Source organism: Dermacentor variabilis, chromosome 3 (assembly GCF_050947875.1).
Source record: "Dermacentor variabilis isolate Ectoservices chromosome 3, ASM5094787v1, whole genome shotgun sequence".
NCBI lineage: Eukaryota > Metazoa > Arthropoda > Arachnida > Ixodida > Ixodidae > Dermacentor > Dermacentor variabilis.
The window spans coordinates 222,294,027-222,315,171 of record NC_134570.1 but is presented as its reverse complement, the minus strand read 5'-3'; the positions used below and the strand labels follow the sequence as shown (position 1 = coordinate 222,315,171).

The 21,145-nt window shown below is 47.3% G+C and overlaps 1 non-coding gene across 1 annotated transcript; it reads right to left on the bottom strand.

The window, feature by feature from the left end:
* Positions 1-11,144: 11,144 nt before the first annotated feature.
* On the bottom strand, positions 11,145-11,217 carry TRNAR-UCG (transfer RNA arginine (anticodon UCG)). Its single transcript has one exon. It is a non-coding gene; the product is annotated as a tRNA-Arg (tRNA).
* Positions 11,218-21,145: the final 9,928 nt, after the last annotated feature.

Sequence of the window (21,145 nt, the reverse complement as noted above, 5' to 3'; positions counted from 1 at the left end):
ACTTCACTCCTCCAGTAAGATTCACTGTCTTTGTAGCACTGAAGGGGAACACCCAAGTATTTCACCGGAGTCGTAACGAAACTCATGTTGGCAAAGGTGTCTGGGGCCCCCCGCCAATCCCCGTGCCAGAATCCCAGGCACTTACCCCAGTTTACCGCGCTTCCGCTCACAGCACAAAAACTTTTAACACATTTGACAGCCTGTGTTACATTCCAAATCAGTGCAAAACACAACAATATCGTCTGCATAAGCCAAAAGGCGGACTTCCACCTCGTGCAGTTTAAACCCTGGGACACAGTCATTCTCCATGACACTCAAACAAAACGACTCTGCATACAAGCAAAACAACAGCGGCGAGAGAGGGCAACCCTGACGCACCGAACGCTTAACTTGGATTCGCGCTCCGACCACCTTGTTGACAACGAGCCGCGTCCAGCAGTCCCGGTGGGCCATGGGAACCCCCTCCCTAATTATTTTACCCAAATTCACATGATCTAGAATGCACAAAAGAATGTCATGAGGCACCCGGTCGAACGCTTTTCTGAGATCAATTTGGAGCATTGCCACTCGTGCACCCGTTGCATTAGAACACTCGAGGATACTGCGTGCTACGTGTATATTTGAGAAGATAGTTCGGCCTCTAATGCCATACGTTTGATGCGGTCCCAAGAGCTTCGAAATGACACTCTGCAACCTCTTGGCTAAGATTTTCATCATTATCCCCCAATTATCTCCATTAGTGAAACAAAGTGGGCGGTAAGAAGTTACTCTTCGCAGTACAACAGGATTTTTCTGACTTAGGTATAAGAACAGTGTGGGAGGATGAGAAGGACGGGGGTAATACTTTGAGCTCGAATGCTTCGTTGTATACATCCGCTAAGGCTGGTGAGGTCGCCCCTTTGAAACCTTTATAAAAGGCAGAAGTTAGACCTTAGGGGCCCGGTGACTTCCCCGGATGCATACTTTCAATAGCACTTTTCGCTTCCTCTTCTGAAATCGGTTCTTCCAATATTTCTTTCGTACTGTCATCTAGCCTTGGCATCAACGACAAAAAGTCCGTATTTAAACGATCAATGTCACCTGAGCAGTCGGAGAATCAACCACTGTAGTGCTCGAAGAAAGCGCGCTTGATATCTTCTGCGTCGCTGACTTTGCCGCGAATTTCCGCTATCTGATTGCGGGGCGCATGTCACTTTTCTGAGCCCAACGGTCTCTTTGACGGTGCTTCTCCCATTATCAGCCTTTCAGCCCTTGCTCGCACCAGAGCACCGCGGTATCTTTCGCTATCGAACTGTTCTATGTTATTCTTCAGTGCGCAAATATCGTCCATGAACATGCCGGGCATCCTACATTCCTCACTGATAAATTTTTCTAAATTCCTGCACACCTGTTTTTCTTCTGCTCCATTTTCTCTGCACATAGCACTCGTGCGCTCTAAAGCCCTGATTTTAACCACCTGCTTGAAGTTCTCCCATTTTTCCCCAGATGTCGTGTTACCAACAGCATGCATTTCTTCGAATTGCTTGATTACTACCGCCATAAACATTTCGTCGCTTAGTAATTTTGAATTTAACTTCCATAGTTGCCGCTCGAAACCCTTTTTCTTCCCTGCTGACCAAACAGTGATCAGAGAATGTAATCGCGCTCACATGGTGCTCCTTACAAAGGGGTATCAAATCAAAGCCTCACATACACTCTGTCAAGACGGGCGTGGCTGGCTGCCTGAAACTGGGTGTACTGTGTAGTCCTCCCACCACCGAGACAATCAGCCACGTCTTCCAAGCCATCGTCCCTTATTATAGCGCTTAGGGCAATGGGGCTTGCATCCTTATACGGTCGAGCGCTAGTTTTGTCACGGGCTGAAGGAACACAGAATCATCGGCAATAATGAGGAGCCTATTGCATTGCGTATACAGATTTAGATTATCGAAAAATATTCGTCTTTGCTCAGTGATGGTCGGCGCGTACAAACAAATTATGCACCATTCCAATGACGATAATAAAAAATCACAGACAATAAGCCGACCTGACGGGCATGACGTCAAAGCTTCTATTTTTCCTCCAAGACTATGTCGGATAAACAAAGCGCCACCGGAAGAAGTTCCCACAGCATGGCTGACTATAGCACAGTATCACGCTAAGAATTGAAGCACCATGCCCCCGGTTTCGTCGACACCCTCGACTTTTGTCTCCTGCGCTGCTAGAATGTCTAGGTCATATTCGCTAACTAGTCGGTATAATTGACTTTGCTTCCTCCTTGAGGCAAGCCCATGTATACGTTTAAAGTGGCCCCAAGAATTGACCTATCCATGGACATCATTGCGAGGCGGTGAAAACCCGGGGGCATGACGCTAACCTCACTACTGCGCTTTTTTTCTGGGTGCCTTGTCACGATGGCAGTCCTCAGGGCGGCAAAGGCGGCGTTTCCGCCGTCTTGCGCTCCGTCGAAGTGTTCGGCCGTAGCCGAAGGGGAAGACGCCGTGCGGGAGTCGTTTTCGCAGGCGGCTTGTCCGTTGCGACGGCGCTGGGCCCCTTCTCCTTTTCGCCTGCTTCGTGGGGACGCTTTCCGGTCACAATGGCACTGTCGCTATCGATGCCTGTCATCGGCCCTTCCTCGGTGGAGTCTCTACAGCTCCGCCGGAAAAAGTGTGGCCGGTACTACTTGACGCCGCCTTTTTGCTCCGGTCTTCCACGACTTCATGCAGAAGCCCAGTTTCGGACTTACCTGCTGCTTCAACGAGGGCGTCCGGTGGAGTGTTCGGCATACCATCTTGGGTAGTCGGGTTTCGGCCCACTCCTGCTGTTCCCTCTGAGTCTGCCTCATCCATCAGGTGGTCCAATGCGTCGTTTGCCTGGACTGGTCCGGTCACGCTGGCGTACGTCTTTGGGCAATTCGCGTCCTCATGGCCGAAGCGGCGACAACGACTGAAGCGTGGCACTTTGCAGTCCCGACGTATGTGACCGGCGCTCTTACAGCGTAAACACAGCGGAGCGCGGCCTGGAACAACAACGAGAGTCACCTCTCCGGCTATCTTGAGCTCATGTGGAATGTCATCGACTTGTACGTCGCCGTACAATTGCAGTCCCACTGAGCGAGTCGTCGAGCCCTTTTCAGTGACGCCTTGCACCCGCCGCTTCTCGCGCGTCACCTCCACCATTTTCCCGTAGGGTGTCAGGGCCGCGTGTTTCTATTTACGCCCAAGCTCAGCGCTAGACCGCTGCGCCACCATGCGCCGCTCGCGTGTTCGACGTTTCTAGGTACTTTTTCCCCAAAGCTCCATGGCGAGCGCCCTAGTTCCTTGTAGGTACTTGGTAAGACAAGGGTGATATGCCTGGGCGCATAATCTGCTCACCCATCTGTCGCTAAGAGAAAGTAGGTTTTTGAAAACAAGCCGCCTAGGCTGCTTCGAAACAAGAGTTGCGTGCGGAAGCTGACGCAACACTGGACGAAATTTTTCAGTTTGGATAAGGGGGTAAAGGGATGTGATAAGAGGTTGGTCATGGTGTGCGAGGCGCTTCGATCTACAAAAGCTGGGATAATCGTGGGGCATGGAGGGTTTCTCGCACCACGAGCCACATCATCGCTGCGCTCAAGCTTCCTTTCCTTATTGAGATCACTATCTCTCTTCCAGAAGTAACAATAGCAATGCGCTGGCGCCATACACGACGCATATTAAACGTCCAGGTACAAAAAAAAATCTCGCAGAACCTCCTCTGGGAGTTAGACTATGCGTAAGCAGCGTAAGCATTGTGCCACTGGCTCATCTGCGCCCAGCCCGCTATCATCACCAATGTTATGTAACTTGATTAGGCCATTACTAACGACAGCTCAGTGGCGACACGAACTGGTGCCGACGGCGGCGCAAGGAGCATTGATTACGCAAGCAAAGTACTGCAGGTGGAGGCCTGAGGTGCGCTGATGACCGTTCCGACCATTTTATAAGCCGTTATGGCTCTTCAGCGCCTTATTCATCCGCGTGAAACCATTGGAGACCTTTAGTGTGTCCGGTATTCCGGCAAATGGGGGTGGTTTGGGTGGGTTGCCGGATGGGCGGGAGCAACGTGAGCGGCCGGCACGGTGCCGCCGCCTTGGTTGCGTAGAGCTCAACCAGACAAAAACAGAGCTAAAATTGCAGTAAGCTACTATATCCTATTTTAGGCTTTGTAGCGCTTTTCACCTACTATATTCTGCTTCGCTGCTGGTGAAAATTTTTGGCAGTGACATAATTGTCCACACGATTACGCCGCTGTCCAAAATTTACACCAGCAGCTAATCAGAACATAGCAATTGGCTCCGTTTTGTATGGTTGAGCTTTGCACCAACAGCTGGCGCCACGAATCTTGCCGCTGACGTTTACGCCCCCGTTCACCCGGCAAACCACGCGCGCTCCCAGGGATACTGGACGCCCTAAAATTATCTATTATTGAGCGATGAACTTACTCAGGCGGCGGCTTCTTATGTCAATACCGCATGGGGCGCAGCTTGAAAGCGATCTGCGATGCCCACAAAACAGTGCCAACAGCTCATAGCTTCGCGCGCTGTGTTCTTGCCGCTTACATATTCTTGAAGAGACGTGGGTCCGCTTGACTTCAAAGTGATCTGCGATATTTGCAGAATGAGGTGTTAACTGAGAGCAACGCCTGCCCTGTGTTTTCGCCGCTTCGTTGCCGTTGAAGCGGAAGGCAGCGCAAAGGCAAATTCGTTCGCTACTGCGGGCGCTATCTCGAAAGCGGTCGTCTTATTACGGGATGGACGAAGGGACGGTTTTCTCTTTCGGTAAGCATACAATTGCTTAATCATTCAGAATTAAAATTTACCTACGCCGCCTAAACTCTGCGAATGCGGGCTGGCCCGAACGCAACGCTCGCCCTGGCACAGCCAGGGACGCAAAACCCAATACATCTAGGGCGCGTACCATGGCGCTTCGGCGAAAAAGTACCTAGAGATGTAGTACGTGCGGGCGGCGCATGGCGGCGCAGCGATCGAGTGCTGGGCTTGGGAGGAAATAGAAACACGCGTCAGGGCCACACGAATGTCTTCGTCGGTCACACGACGTGCAGCAACCAGTGTAGCTTTAAGCGAACCTCCCGGTTGCTCGGATCGATGAGCAAACATGGGCGATCCTTTACCTTCACGTTGACGGCGGAGAGCAATCTCTGAACAGCGTCAGCACTCGTCATTGTTACAGCCCACACGTGGTTCATCTCATACGCCCCCAACGCCAAAACGTCGGAGAGCGCACCTATAGATGGCCCAAAGTGTTCCGGTAGTCTTCGACACGGTAGGGCCGGGCTCTTGGGTCGCCGTGCATGAAAACGGTGTTCGCGAAGATGCGTCCGGATGGCAGATTGGGCAGAATAACCTGATAATCTTCGCCAGCAGTACAAAAAAATACCTGTTACCGCGGCCCGAACGGGCCGCCGAAACCGCTTTGTGGGAGCAAGCCATCCCGCGACCGCTTCGCTTGAAAGCCGGAACTGGAATGGCTACGCGGACAAGTGTGCCTGGGTCCTGCACAAATGTTTAATGCCTATTCTTCAAGGTGAAATAAGAATATTCAGAGAACGTCTGCGACACGACTCGAACCTGCAATCTTCTGATCCGAAGGTAGACGCCTTATCCATTAGGCCACGCGGACAACTGAGCCTGGGTGGTGCACAACAGTTAAAACGTATTCTTCAAGGTGTAAATAAAAAATATGTGGAAACGTCCGCGACAATATTCGAACCCGCACACTGTTCTGATGCGAAGTCGGACGTGTTATCCATTAGGCCACGCGGACAAGTACGCCGCAGTGATGCACAAGTGTTTAATACGTTTTCTTCAAGGTGTAAATAAAAAATATTCAGAGAACGTCGGTGACAGGACTCGAACCAGCAATCTTCTGATCCGAAGTCAGACGCCATATCCATTAAAATACGTGGTCCTTTTTTGTTTATTACCTGTTAGCGATACAATACGAAAAACCTGGAATGGCTCAATTCACAATTCTAAATTCAAAGAAAACCACATTCACAATGAAAAAAAAGGCGTAAAAACACCGGCTATATTACACATTATACAGCTTGTTTAAAGGTATTTTGTTGTCGTGAGGCGGTCAAAGATCCATAGCCATTCTGCGGGCTCACACAAAGACCTATATGCGTCACGTACATGTACAATATTTTCAACAAAGCACTCTTTTGCTGGTCGTGCAACCTGGTCTGTATTTCTGACCACCATTCGCGTGCTCCAGAGACTGTTCATGCACAACATTATTACGTCATACGGCACCATCTCTGTTTGCTCATCAGGTAGAAACCTTATCCCGAAAGGCGGGAATGGGAGATCTTTTTTGAGAGTTTTCTGTAGGATGTCCCATAAGAATATGGAATCCCATCAATTCAAGAAAATGTGCTCTATTGTCTCTGCCTTTTTACAAATTATGCAGTATACGCTCCCAGGCAAAAAGATACCTTTTTCCTGGAGCCATGGTTTGTCTGGGAGTGTGCCGCAATGTAACATAAAGAAAGTTTTGGTAGAAGCTTTCACAGGGAAACCTTTTACACGTTTCAGCACATTCCGCTCTTTTCCTAAATGACATGCTGAAGGATAAATAGGTGTAGGGCACATGACATAAATAAGGTCCTTGTAAAGCTTCTTTCTGGAAACATCTGAAAGATAATCTACTGAAAAATGCGCTCTGAGAAAATGGACACTATCCACAACTTCACGCATAAATCCTTTCACAGCTACATTACGAAGCGTGTCTGACGTAACATTAAAATCAGGCAATGCATCACACAATCGCACTTGAATAACAGTGCGCAAAAACGCGTCACTTTGGTCGCGGAAAAACACAAATCTCGACATGACCTGTTTCAAGAACAAATGAGATAAACCTACACCTCCATTCCACACCGCATGAAACAAGATTACACGACTCATCCCTTCCCGACCAGATGCCCACAACAAAACAGCAAATATTCTGTGCAATTCCTGCACACAAATCCTTGACATACACAAAACTTGTAACATATAAAACACTTTTGCTACCAAAAACAAGTTACACACCGCCGCACGGGTGAAAATAGACATACTTCGTCTGCCTCACTTTGATGTCTGTGCTTTCATTTTTTCAGTTGGCGCTGCCCACTGGCTCGTTGCATCTTTATAATATTGAAGCGGAACACGAAGGTGGCTGGATGGCACAGATGTGAACTTTATGCTTTCATAGTATTCTGGCTTAACTTCCTATTCTCCGTGCCAGAAACCTAAACACTTCTGCCAGCTTATGGCACTGCCAGTAAAGCGACAAAGTTCTTTCGCATCTTTTACGGCTTCTTTAATGCTTGTTTTGTCTCCACAAAAAATTGCAATGTCATCTGCGTAAGAAGAGATTTTAACTTCATGTGTGAAGAAACGGAAACCTCGTATATTCTGGTGGTTTTGCACTTTAAGACAAAAAGGTTCCAAGAACATTGCAAATAATACTGCTGAAATCGGATCTCCCTGTTTCACACCAGTTACAACTGATAGTCGATCACTTAATGTGTTATTAATGATTAAATTGGTAGTACAATCAGTGGGAGCAATTTTTACCCCATCTAAGACCACTTTGCCCCCCCCCCCCACCCAACGTTAGTATATTCCAGTAATCTAAAGATCGCCTTGTGTTCTACCATATCAAAGGCTTTCTCAAGATCCAGTTGTACCACCGCCACGCGCCGGCGTACCATATCACAGCACTTTAGTACACTTCGAGCAGTATGAACATTCGTAAAAATTGTCCTCGTTTTTATGCCATATGTTTAGTGTTTACCAACTACCAATGTTATTACACTTTACAGTCTTTTAGCTAACACTTTCATGAATATCCTGTAATCAACATTTGCAAGACTTATCGGTCGGTATGCTTCCTCTAAAGGTAATTTCAAGGGGTCATCTGTTTTAGGTATTAGAACAATATGGCTTGTTTTAAAAGATGGAAGCATTCCATGGCTGTCATACGCTTCATTATTAACATGGTAGAGTATTTCAGCCAATTCCTGTTTAAAAGCTTTGTAGAATGACGCGCCAACGCCATCAGGCCCAGGCAACTTTCCTACACTTAACTCCTTTATTGCTGTTTCGATTTCATTAACACTAATGGGAGCTTCAAGTCTCTTTTTCGCATCACCGTCCATCCTCGGCATTAGTGACATAAATTCTGTAAAGAAGCCTTCGTGTACAGGTGTCTTACACCCCAGCGAACCCGTGTCTCTTTCAGCAAATGCTTTCCGGAGCTCATTTTTATCAGTAGGGACTTCATCCCGATAGCAAATTCTTTTGATTTCGTTCTTTGCGCCGTAGCATCTTTCGTCTCCCAGCGCACGCTTGGTTTGGGTTTCTCCAGCCAAAGCCGTTCAGCCCGCGCTGTTATCACGGCCCCTCTATATTTTTCAGCTTCCATGGCTTCCATCTTTCTTTTAACTTCTTTAATCTCTATTCAGAACAGTCCAGATATTGTGGTTTGAGCATTTAAAAATTAGTCCGAAGTAATTCGCGGTTATTTTTCTTCTTGTTTAGACTTGTGCCGCAGTGCGCATGCTCTATCAATTGCGGTAATTTTAACGTAGATTTTAAGTTGCTCCCACAACGCACCAAAACTCTCAGACTTATCTGAGTTAACAGCTTCAAACTTTCTGTCACTGCCCGCATAAAAGTTTCATGTAGCAACGTTTCGTTAAGCTTCCAAAGATTCCAACTAAACTGTGAAATTTTTCGTTTTGTGCCTATTTCAAACATCACCAGGCTATGGTCACTGAAGCTTACATGCTTTACCATGTATTTGAAGCATAATTGCACAAGGCTTGCTGAAATGTATGCGCGATCTAACCTGGCATGACTCGCGCTTTGGAAACGCGTATACTGCACACAATTACGACGGAGTACAGCCCCCACATCAAAGGTATATTTTTCTCTTCTAATTGTGCTCAGTAGATCGGCGCTCACATCTTGTATAGGCACATTTTTCACTGTCTCCTCAGGGAAGCATACAGAATCAAAATCACCAAGAAGCACAACTTTCCTTTCACAAGACATATACGGTTCAACATACTCGAAGAAACCCTTGCGCTCCCTCTCTCTATTGGGGGCGTAGATGCACAAAAGGCGCCACTCAGCTTCGTTAAAAGAAAAATCACACAGGGCTAGCCGACCATTTTGACTGGTGAGGACTGCTTCCTCTAATATTCCGATACTACTGCGCAAAAAAGGGCAGACTCTCCAGACTTACCAGCAGCATGACACACACAAGCGTTATATCTTGCTTTAAAGGTTTCGACCATCCGGTCTATTGCTTCCTGACTCTCAATTTTTGTCTCCTGAATAGCCAAAATATCTGTCATTATCGAGCATTAGGCGACTAACTTACACTTGCCGTCGTCTAGCTGTCAATCCCCGTACATTCAACGTTGTAATACGAAGTGCAGAAAGATTTGGGTCCATTGACTTATTTCTTTTTTCACAATACCTAATACGCTACGCAAAGACAGGAGAGGGAGATTTACATCACTGGTCAGTGTGCACAGCAGGTGGATTCGTCCATACTGGTAATTAGCCCGGCTTCTACCTTGAAGACACTCAACTCAATCAAAGTATACATGATTGTCCCCGTACATACAGTTCAACAAGAAGACAAAAAAGTACCCCCGCTAGTGCGGAGGCATTCGCGGCGCTCGCAACCGGTCTGGTGGGACCGTCGGCTTGGGCTTGAAGCTGCTCCTACGAGTGGTCGTTGACTTCAGCGGCGGTGGTCCCACAGCGCTCGTTGGGTCGGAGCAATCCTCGTCGCTAGCCAACTTCTCATGAGGTCTCTTAGTAACAACTCTTGCAGGTTGACTTTCTTTCTCACTTCTCGGGAGTGCCTCGTTCTCCGAGTCATTCTGCGAAGTCGATGCGCCACCTCCAAGATTTGTTTCTATCTCGGGAGTGCTTTCGTGTGTTCTTGGGTGAGCCGGTTGTTGTTTTTCGTCCTCCGCTTGTAATTTTTTGTCCTTTACAGAAGACGCTACAGGCGGGTTCTCTTGCCTGCTCGCCCGATGCCCACTTCTCACAGAAGCTTCTTCGGCGTCGGCCTGGTCCATAGGTTGCTCTTGCACACTGTCGCTTCCGACTGTTCCGGTTACATTCGCATAGCTGCGTACACACTGGGTCTCCTCGTGGACATAGCGGCGACAGGCACCGCAGCACGGTACCCGGCACTCGCGCCGTATGTGACCAGTGCCGTGGCACCGGAGGCAGAGCGGCGCTCTACCAGATACGAATACAAGTGCGTTGTCTTCGCCTATGTTCAACTGGTGCGGCAGGTCTTCGACCGACAAACCGGACTTCAGACGCAAGGACACCAAACGTGTGTGAGAGCCCTTCTCGTACCAGCCTGAGACACGCCACTTCTCTTTGGAAATTTCAGTAACTTTGCCAAAAGGTGCCAAAGCCGTTCCAACTTCGTCATCGGGCGTGGTGTGCAGGCGCCAGTGAAGCTTCATCCGCACATCCTGTTTGCACGGGTCAATAACTACACACCGGAGCTCCTTGACGCTGAACGCCTCGAGTGAAAGTATCTTTTCCTTTGCGTCGTCATCCTTGAAGGTTATCGCCCACACATGATTCATTTGATAGGCCCCAAGGACCAGCACTTCCGCCATAAGCTGTACTCTGGCAAGCGCATCGCAAAAATGTTATAAGCGATACACGGTCTTGCTTTTAAGTCTCCGTGCAAAAACACTGTCTGAGAAACCGTCATACCTGATGTCAGATGAGGCAAAACAAGCTGATATTCCTGTGTAGTCGACTCCGCAAACCTGATTCCAGGGCCCTGCTGGGCCGCTTCAACCGCCCCAATGGAGCAAGACATTCTGCGACCGTACCGTACGGTAGCCGGAAGTAGAATCCAAGGCCACGCGGTCAAGTCCGCCTCGGTGGTGCACAACAGTTTAATACGTATTCTTCAAGGTGTAAATAAAGATATTCAGAGAACGCCCGCGACAGCACTCCCAACCTGCAATTTTCCGATCCGAAGTCAGACGCCTTATTCATTAGGCCACGCGGACAAGTGCGCCGCGGAGGTGCACAACAGTTTAATACGTATTCTTCAATGTGTAAATAAAAAATACTCAGAGAAAGTCCGCGACAGGACTCGCACCTGCAGTCTTCTGATCCGAAGTCAGACACCTTATCCATTAGGCCACGCGGACAGGTGCGCCTCTGTCGTGCAGAAATGTTTAATACGTATTCTTCAAGGTGTAACTAAAAAGTCTTCAGAGGACGTCCGCGACAGGACTCGCACCTGCAATCTCCTGATCCAAAGTCAGGCGCCTTATCCATTAGGCCACGCTTTTTTTTTCTTTTTACCCTGTGACGAACATTGTACAAACATAATAGCAAACAAAAATACATCAAATCCCCAGACATTCGGCTAGTTCGTATGCTTTAAAATGGGTTATTTTGCCTGATTCATCAATAACAGTAATCCACTCCGGAGGATCATTTATGGACCTATAAACATCCCTAATATAAATGACAGCTTCTACGATATAATGTCTTGCCGATTGGGGATACAAATGTGCATGTCTGACGTCAATTCTTGATCGCCAGATACTGCGTATGCACATGACCATGAACATATCACTGGGTACTCCTTCTGGTTCAGCACACGGTAAGTACCGAATTCGAAAAGGGCTTAAAGTCAGGTCTTTTTTTAAGGTCCTTCGAAGTACATCCCATAGGAACATCGCGTCATGGCAGTCAGGAAAAATATGTTCAATTGTTTCCGGTTTTCTACAAATCGAGCAATTGTCAGACTATGGAACAAAAAGGCCTTTGCTGTGTAACCATGGCTTCACGGATAGTGTGCCGGCATGCAGTTGCAAAAAGAAAGATTTCATTGAAGCTTTCACCGGCATTCGCTTAATACGCTTGAGGACGTCTCGCTCAGGGCACAACTGGTACAAGCCACGGTACACAGGGATCGGCAAAAAAACATCAAGCAGCTCTTTGTATAGACGTTTACGTGTCATACTCGTTAGGTACTCATAGGAGAATCTTGACCTAAGAATCTGCACCGAAGATATAACTTCTCGTAGGTAGCCAGATAAGACTGCGGGCCTCAAACAATACGTTGATATTACGTAGTCTGACAAGGAATCCTGTTACCGCACTTGGATTACAGTTCGAAGAAAAACGTCAGCCTGTTCACGCAAGAAAAGAAATCTCGTCACAATCTGCTTGAAAAATACATGTGATAGTCCCAAGCCCCCGTTTCTAACTTGATGAAAAAGGTTGCAACGGCTCATGCGCTCCCAAGTGGAGCCCCAGATAAAAACTGCAAAGACCCTATGAAGTTTTTGTGCCGAAACTCTAGTAATTCCTATCGCCTGCAGTACATAATACAACTTAGCAAGTAGAAACACATTACAAACAGCGGCTCTTGAAAACATAGAAAAATTATGTCCCCCCGATTTTCCCGTTTGTAACTTAACTAGTGTATTCCGCATGAGAACAAAATACACCCTGAAAAAAATTTTGCGGTACGTCTCTGCGTTGCTTCCTACCCCGTAATTATTTAATCGAGTGTTACTATCTTAATTCCATATTGTTCTCATCCCTTTTGATGTTGTAATAGTTATGTCTCCATATCTGTCTCTCTGAGTTGTTAAATTTTCTTTTTTTTGTTTGCTTGTCGAGTTTGTTGCAATATCTCTATTCTTTGTTTTGCTAATATTCGCTGTCTGCCAGGCGCTGCCACTCAAGCCCTTGGTGAGGCTTTGGTAGGCCTGATTTTTGTGTATGAGAATTGATACGAATAAAAGTACTATCTATCTATCTATCTATCTATCTATCTATCTATCTATCTATCTATCTATCTATCTATCTATCTATCTATCTATCTATCTATCTATCTATCTATCTATCTATCTATCTATCTATCTATCTATCTATCTATCTATCTATCTATCTATCTATCTAACTCTTCCTGCTTCATCTGCCCAATAGTCCTTGCTGTCCTCATAGTGTTTCAGTGGAACTCCCAAATAGCTATCCGGAGTGGTGTTCCATTGTATGTTGCACAACGTGTCTGGAGCGTGTTCCCAGTTGCCATGCCAGAAGCCAAAACATTTTGACCAACTAATAACGCTTCCTGTTGCTGTACAAAAATCCTTAGCCTCTCGTACAACTTCACGCACGCTTCTTTCATCTTCGCAAAAGGCTGCTATATCGTCAGCGTAAGCAAGGACCTTAACTTCAGTATTGAAAAAAGTGTAGCCCCAAATAATCTGATTTGCAAGTACTCTTAAACAAAAGGGTTCGAGGTAAAGATCAAAAAGGAGGGATGATAAACAACAGCCTTGTTTTACAGAAGTTTCAACGCAAATGCTTTCACTTAGTTTCCTATTAATCACAAAGTCTCAGCCTCAGTCTTTCCTTCCTCGCCATGTTCTTTAGTAGCTTCTTCAGCATCAACTGCGTCCATCATGTGCTCGGAAACCAAATCCCTCCGGGCTGGGCCTGCTACGCTGGCGTAGGACCGCACGCACTGGGTCTCGTCGTGGCCATAGCGACGACAGAGCCCGCAACGTAAAACACGGCACTCCCGACGTATGTGGCCGATGCCGCGGCACCGGAGGCAGAGCGGAGCGCTGCCTGGAACGTGGACGTGTGCGACATCTTCAGCAACACGAAGTTGATGAGGCAAATCTTCGATGGTGACGCCCACTTTCAGTTTTAGTGTTACGGAGCGCGTTGTTGATCCTTTATCAATGCAGCCTTTCACCATAAATTTCTCTCTTGTGATTTCAGTCACCTTTCCGTAGACCGCCAGAGCCGTTCGCACATCGTCGTCCGGCACACCGCGGAGTAGCCAGTAGAGCTTCAGGCGTACTCCTCTGTCGCAGGGGTCTATAACCATGCAGCGCTCATTCTTGACATTGAAGGTGTCTGCAGCCAGTATCTTTTTCTTTCCTTCCTCGTCCTTGAACGGGACTGCCCGCACGTGATTCAGTTGGCATGCCCCGAGGGCAACCACCTCCGGCAGCAGTGAAAGACGGCTGAGTGCGTCGCGGAAATGCTCACAACGATACGGCCTGTCCTTTAGGCAACCATGCAAAAAAACCGTATTCAAAACGGAATCACCTGTGGGCAGATGCGGCAAAACAACCTGGTTATCTTCAGCCTGCTTGTCAGAGCACCTAGTTCCGCGGCCATTGGCCGCTGTAACCGCTCCGAGGGAGCACATGCTTGCACGACCGTTCACTGTTGTGGCCGGAAGTGGAATCCATTAGGCCACGCAGACAATTTTTTTTCTTTATTGCCGGTAATCAGCCTTACATAGGAAGTTCAACATAAGGAGGTATATACACAGACAGATGAACTTCTCATCCGCTAAGAAAAATTTATAAGTAAAAGCCGCCTGTTATATGTGAGCTGGCGTTGTTTAACATTCTTTAATATTAGCCAGGGGTTCTATCCTGGCCATCCAAGGCGGAGGACACTCATGTGCAGCAAGCACATCAAGAAAACGTGTTATTTGTTCTCGAAAGAAAACATGGGCTGGTCTTGCATCGGGATCGCAATAGAAGCCTGCCATGTGGGCTCGCCATATACAGTAGAGGCCAGTTAACATTATCTGATCAAAAGGTGTTCCGTCCTCGCCATCTATCGGTAGGCACCTTATACCATATGGATCAAGAGGAAATTTTTCTTTATTGTTCGCTTTAGAACATCCCAAAAGAAAACTCCCGCCCAACACTGTAAGAAAATATGGTCTATAGTTTCTGGTTGTTTGCATACGAAACAATGTGAGCCCAATGGCATGTAAAAGCCCCTTTTTTCTAAGAACGTTGCAACTGAGAGTGTACCTGTGTGTAGGTTGAAAAAGAAAGTTTTCATAACAGGCGGTACTTGCATTTTTTAACACGTTTCAAAACATTCTGGCCTAGGCCTCGACTGTATATAGTTTGGTACCGAGGTGGGAGAAGAAGGCTGTCCAATGGATCATTGCGCAGCCTTTTTCTTCTGACCGTAAATATTCTTTAGAAAACCGTATAGCAAGGAAAAGAACCCTGAGCACAATTTCCTTATAGGAACCGAATACTACACCCGGTACACTTTGAGAGCATATAATAAACTCTGGTAACAAATGCGCGAGTGTAACCTTGCGTAGTGATTGAAGAAATGGATCATCATTGTTCCTGAAGAGAAAGAACAGTCCAACTAATTGCCTCACAAACAGGTGGGCCAGCCTTAACTTTACATTTGTCACTCGTCTGAACAGATTGTTGCGGCTGCATCTCACCCATCCAGAACACCACACAAACACGGCAAAAACTCTGTGCAATTTCTGCACATTGGCCCTGCTACAGAAAATGAATTGGCTAACGTACCATAGCTTAGCTACGGAAAACAAGTTGCAGACGGTAGCCCTGGCAAATACTCAAAGGTGTTTGGCTTTCCACGCCTCAGCCTTCTCTTTAACCCTTTTAAGCTCGCACTGCCGGTATTCATCGCTCTGTTTATAAGCTTCAAGTGGTACACCCAAGTATTTTGCTGGCATTGTCGTCCACGTGACATTCGCAAAGATGGCGGGTATCTTAGGCCAGTCCCCATGCCAAATACCATGGCACTTGCTCCAGTTTACTCTACTTCCAGTGATTTCACCAAATTTTTTAACAACATTTAACGTTTGCAAAACGCTCCCCTCGTCTTTGAAACACACGGCTACGTCATCAGCATAGGCCAAGAGTTTAACTTCTGACGCTTGTATCGTAAACCTATGAATACATTAGTTCTTAATCACTTCCGAACACAAAGTCTCTAGATAAATGCAGAACAGGAGTGGACTGGCTGGGCAGCCCTGACGCACGGAAAGTTGAAGGCTGATGGGGGCCCCCAGTGACTTGTTTATTATAAGCTTTGTACTGCAGTTCCGGTACGCCATGGCCACTCCGTCAGTAATTATGGACTCGACATTTATATGCTTTACAATGGCAATTAAAATAACATGAGCAACACAGTCAAAAGCTTTCTCCAAATCAAGTTGGAGAATAGCAACTCCCGACCTTAAGGCGTCACAACAATCTAGAATTGATCTCATTATGTGTATGTTTGTGCTAATCGTACGTCCCTTGATGCCGCATGTTTGGTGCCTAGCTACTATGGTTTCCATTACTGATTGTAACCTGCTAGCGATTATCTTCATGAATACTTTGTAATCATTGTTGGTAAGTGATATTGGTCTGTACGACGCTACATGTTTTAGGTTCGTAGGCTCGTCGGTCTTAGGGATGAGCACAGTGTGTGTTTCCGCGAAATAATACGGCAATGCGTTTACTTCATACGCTTCGTTAAAGACGTCAGAGAGAAGAGGCGACAAGTCTGATTTAAACTGTTTATAAAAAGCTGCGCAAGGGCCACCCGGAGCAGGCTATATTCCAGTTTTTAAATTATCAATTGCCTTTTCCACTTCATGTGGTGATATCGGTGCCTCTAGCCTGTTCGTGTCGTCGCTGAGTTTCGGCATGCGTCCCAAAAACATGGCTCTAAAGGCTTCTACGTCAACAGTACTCGATGCAAACAGCTGTTAAAAGTGCTGGAAAAACACTTGCGCTATGTCCTCACAGTCGGTTATTTCATGATTATCTACTTCAAGTACATCTGTGTGGTTACGCTGTGCATGGTTCTTTTCAAGACCGAGTGCGCATTTAGTTGGAGCCTCATCTGCTGTTAATGCCTTAGCTCTTGCGCGTAAATCCCTCCCCGATATCGCTCTTCATCGCATAGCTCCAATTTTGATTTGATGCTACGCAGATCGTCTTTGTAGGCTCACGGTTGGCTGCACTCTAAGGTGGTTAATTTTTCCAACACCGCCCTAAGTTATTTCTCTTTAACACTTTCTCCATACTTTATTTTGCATGAGTGATCGATGGCAGCTAATTTAATTCGTTGTTTAAAATTTTCCCACCTTTAGTTGACTCATACCATGTTGTTATTTTTCACTTCTTTCAAATATTCCTGTACATTGCTTACAAAAAACTCGTCATTTAACAATTTGGAATTAATTTTCCACATCTCCCACGTGAAAGTGTGGTGTTTTTCTTTGCGTCCAGCATACGTCTTGACCAAACAGTGATCAGTGAATGAAAGAGGCGTGAAACAGTAGCTGTTACACAACGGTATTACGTCTAGTGACACGTACATTCTGTCTAGACGAGCGTGACTATTGCCCTCGAAGTGTGTGTAATAAACCTCGCGTGTTCCAACCAGACAGTCAGTCACGTCGTTTAGGTCGAACTCGGCTACTAATTCAGTAAGGACATGGCAGCTTTTGTCATTTGTTCTTCGCCCTGTTCTGTCCCGATCTCGGAGTACACAATTAATATCGCCCAGAATTATCACTTTTCTGTTCATGCAAATGTGCGTCCTTAAGGATGAAAAAAACAGAGTGCGCTCTTCACAAACATTGGGTACATATACACACAGAACACGCAACGAATCATTACCAACAGTAAGGGCAACGTACACTAATCTGCCTGAAGGGCATGAAAAATAATTTTCGACAGATAAACCGGGCAGTTACCTAATAAATAAAATAACACCCGCCGACGCACCTTTAGCATGGCTCACTACCGCGTAATACAAAGACGTAAACTTTAGCACCATGCCACGGGTCTCCTCCTCCCCTTCAACCTTTGTCTCTTGCACGGCCAGAACGTCGAGGTCATGGTCCACCATCATCCGGTACACTTGGCTTTGTTTACGCTTGGCGGCCAGACCTCTCATGTTTAACGTGCCTAAACTAAGCGTTGGGTTTGTTGCGATTACTAATACGGGAAAGTGAGAGAGGCCCGGAGCACGGTGCTCACCACAACGTCTACCCAGCGTCTAGACGCCTCCGGGACCGTCCTGTGGTCTGGTGTGGTCCGCGGACGGCTGTGGCTTGTCGCCGGCCTTCCTATGCCGATGAATGTTTGGAGAGGGCTTGAAGCGGCTCCTTCTCGTCAAAGTTGTCTTTGCATGTGGCCAGACGGAATGGTTCTTTGCAGCTGTTTTCCCGTCGGTAGCATCTAGCGGCCTCTCAAAGGTAGCGTTGCCGCTCGTATTCATAGGCTCGCTGCTTGGGGGCGGATACCCACCTTCTGTCCCGCATACGGCTTCATCAACTACTAGGCAGTTTTCATTGTTTTTGTCCCACTCGGCTGCAGGAGCCATTGTTGTCGCATCTTTCTTTTCGGGGGTAACAAATACACCTTCCGTATCTTTCGCTGCCTCCGATGTCACATCCACATTGTTGGCGCTCTCCTTGTCACCAGCCCCCTTGGCAGCGTCCTCGGATTCAGCAGCATCCATCCTCATCTGCGCGACGACCACGTTCGCTGGTGGCCCCATGGCTGCAGCGTACATGCGTATGCAGTGATCTTCTGAGTGCCCAAAGTTTCGATATCGAGCGCACCGCGGCACCTTGCACTCGCGACGGGCGTGTCCGACGCCTTTCCATCGTAGGCACTGCATCGGCCGTCCAGGCGCTACGACAAGGGCCAGTTCACCGGCGACTTGGATTTGGTGCGGGAGGTGATCGACTTTCATCCTCCTCTTCAACTTCAACAGAACTGTCCGAGACGTTGAGTCCTTGTCTCCTACTCCTCTGACTCGCCATCGTTCTCTCGTCACTTCCACGACACTGCAAAAGGCTGCCAGCGCTGCCTATATATCTTCGTCCCAATACCGCCTATGAAGGCGGAAGCGTACCTGTTGGTCTTGAGGGTCGACGATTACGCAGCGACACTCCTTCACGTTGAGCTTTTTCAACGCCAGCATCTTTTTCGCTACCTCTTCACTCGAGAAGGTGACTACATATACATGATTGATCGGGTAGGCTCCAAGGGCCACGACGTTTTACAGCACTGCAGTCGAAACGAGAGCCCCCCCCCCCCCCCCTCATCTTAAAAATCTTCAACCCTAATGGGCCTCGCTGGCACGTCGCCATGCAAAAACAAGGTGTTTTTCACGACAGATGGTGGGAAAATAAACCGATAGCTCGCTTCCTCGTTACCGTAGTTAAGCATGTTACCACGGCCGGTGGCCGCAAAAGCCGCTCCTTCGGAGCCCATGATTCACAAGTCCGTACAGCTCGGTTGCCGGAAGCACAATCTAGGCCACGTGGACAAGTGCGCCTCGGTGGTGCACATATGTTTAATACGTATTATTAAATGTGTAAATAAAAATATTCAGAGAACGTCCACGACAGGACTCGAAACTGCAATCTTCTGATCCGAAGTCAGAGGCCTTATCCAATAGGTTTTCTTTTTGTTTTTTTTTCTTTATTGCCTCCTTGGCATATCACACAATTCTATACAGTACAATGTCACATATAAAAGTGCTGTCACATCATTTTCAGCAGGTGAGGGGTTAAAAACGCAGTCGCTTCATCATAGATATTTCCCCTGAAAGGGGGTACCACTCAGGCTTTTCAGTTTGAACTTTGTACACTTCCCTCAAGTATTCTCAATGAAATACTCTCGTGCCGGTCGCGAATTCAAGTCCTCGTTGCGCACGGCCATCCGCGTCCTTCACACGCTGTGGAGTACTGGTGCCATGAACATGTCGTAGGGCACACCCCCTACGTTCTTGACAGGCAAAAGAAAAACGAATGCCATATGGTGTAATGGGCAAGTCTTTCTTCAAGGCCCTCTGAAGGATGTCCCAGAGAGACTGCATCACTACAATCCAGAAATATGTGTTCAACTGTCCCTGGCTTTTTGCAGATGATGCAGTCTACAGACCAGGCAACAAAAATGCCTTTTTCTCGCAGCCAAGCTTTTGTAGGGAGTGCCACTGTGTAGCTTGAAAAAGAACGTTTTGACTGATGGTCGTACAGGCATCTTTTTAACTCTAGCCAAAACATCGTCGCCTGGACCTCTTGGGAGCAGTGATCTGTATACAGGCAATGGTCACATGGTTTCTACAAGATCTTTGTATAATTTCTGACGCGTCACTTCAGTGAGATATTCCTTCGCAAAGCGTACTTTTAGAATTTCAAAAGCACCTATGATTTCACGCATATAACCCCTTGGCTTCTTTGCTCGACATTGACCATTGAAACAATAAATTCTGGCAAATAATTTGACAATCGCGCATGTCACATTGTTCTCAAGAACAATGTGACATGCAACGAGTGGGCTCGTCGGCTGGCCGCCAGTCAACATGACCAACCCGTTGCTTTTTTACATGCAGTTTTTCCTGTTCGGCACGACAGCGGTCATCGCATTGCAAGATTCAACGCCCTTGCTCATGACCACGGCAGGTTTCTACGGAGACTGCGCATACGCACCGCCACACCATGAAGATCGCTGGGCGTCAATGCGTCCAGACCCATCGACTTCATCAAGAGCGCATATAAGAAGCCAGCTGCCACCGGAACCTTCCAGTGAGCTCGTCGGCTGGCCGCCAGTCAACATGACCAACCCGTTGCTTTTTTACATGCAGTTTTTCCTGTTCGGCACGACAGCGGTCATCGCATTGCAAGATTCAACGCCCTTGCTCATGACCACGGCAGGTTTCTACGGAGACTGCGCATACGCACCGCCACACCATGAAGATCGCTGGGCGTCAATGCGTCCAGACCCATCGACATCATCAAGAGCGCATATAAGAAGCCAGCTGCCACCGGAACCTTCCAGTGAGCTCGTCGGCTGGCCGCCAGTCAACATGACCAACCCGTTGCTTTTTTACATGCAGGTCAGTAACAAAGCTTCTACTGTTAAATCCAGCGATAGATGTTTCATCCAGCTGACGTGCCCACGCAGCCGTTGTACGCTCTGTTTGGTTGTTCATGATTTTGTCTTCTCTCTTCTTATGCTTTCTGGGGACGTAGAGCCCAATCCTGGACCTGGGGCTACGACTGATGAACTGTTAGTCGAACTACTTAATGGTCAGAAAAAATAGAAAAACGGTTAGATGAACTTGAAATGAAACTAAAGGTGGTTGAGGAGTCGGCATTGGCTATTAAAGAAGTCAGCAAAAGTCTCTGGCCTCGAGAAAAGTGTGCTGAGGTTGCAGGAGAAATTCGTCGATCTAGAAGATCGTTCCAGGAGGAACAACCTTCTAGTTTTTGGGGTCAAAGAAACAGCT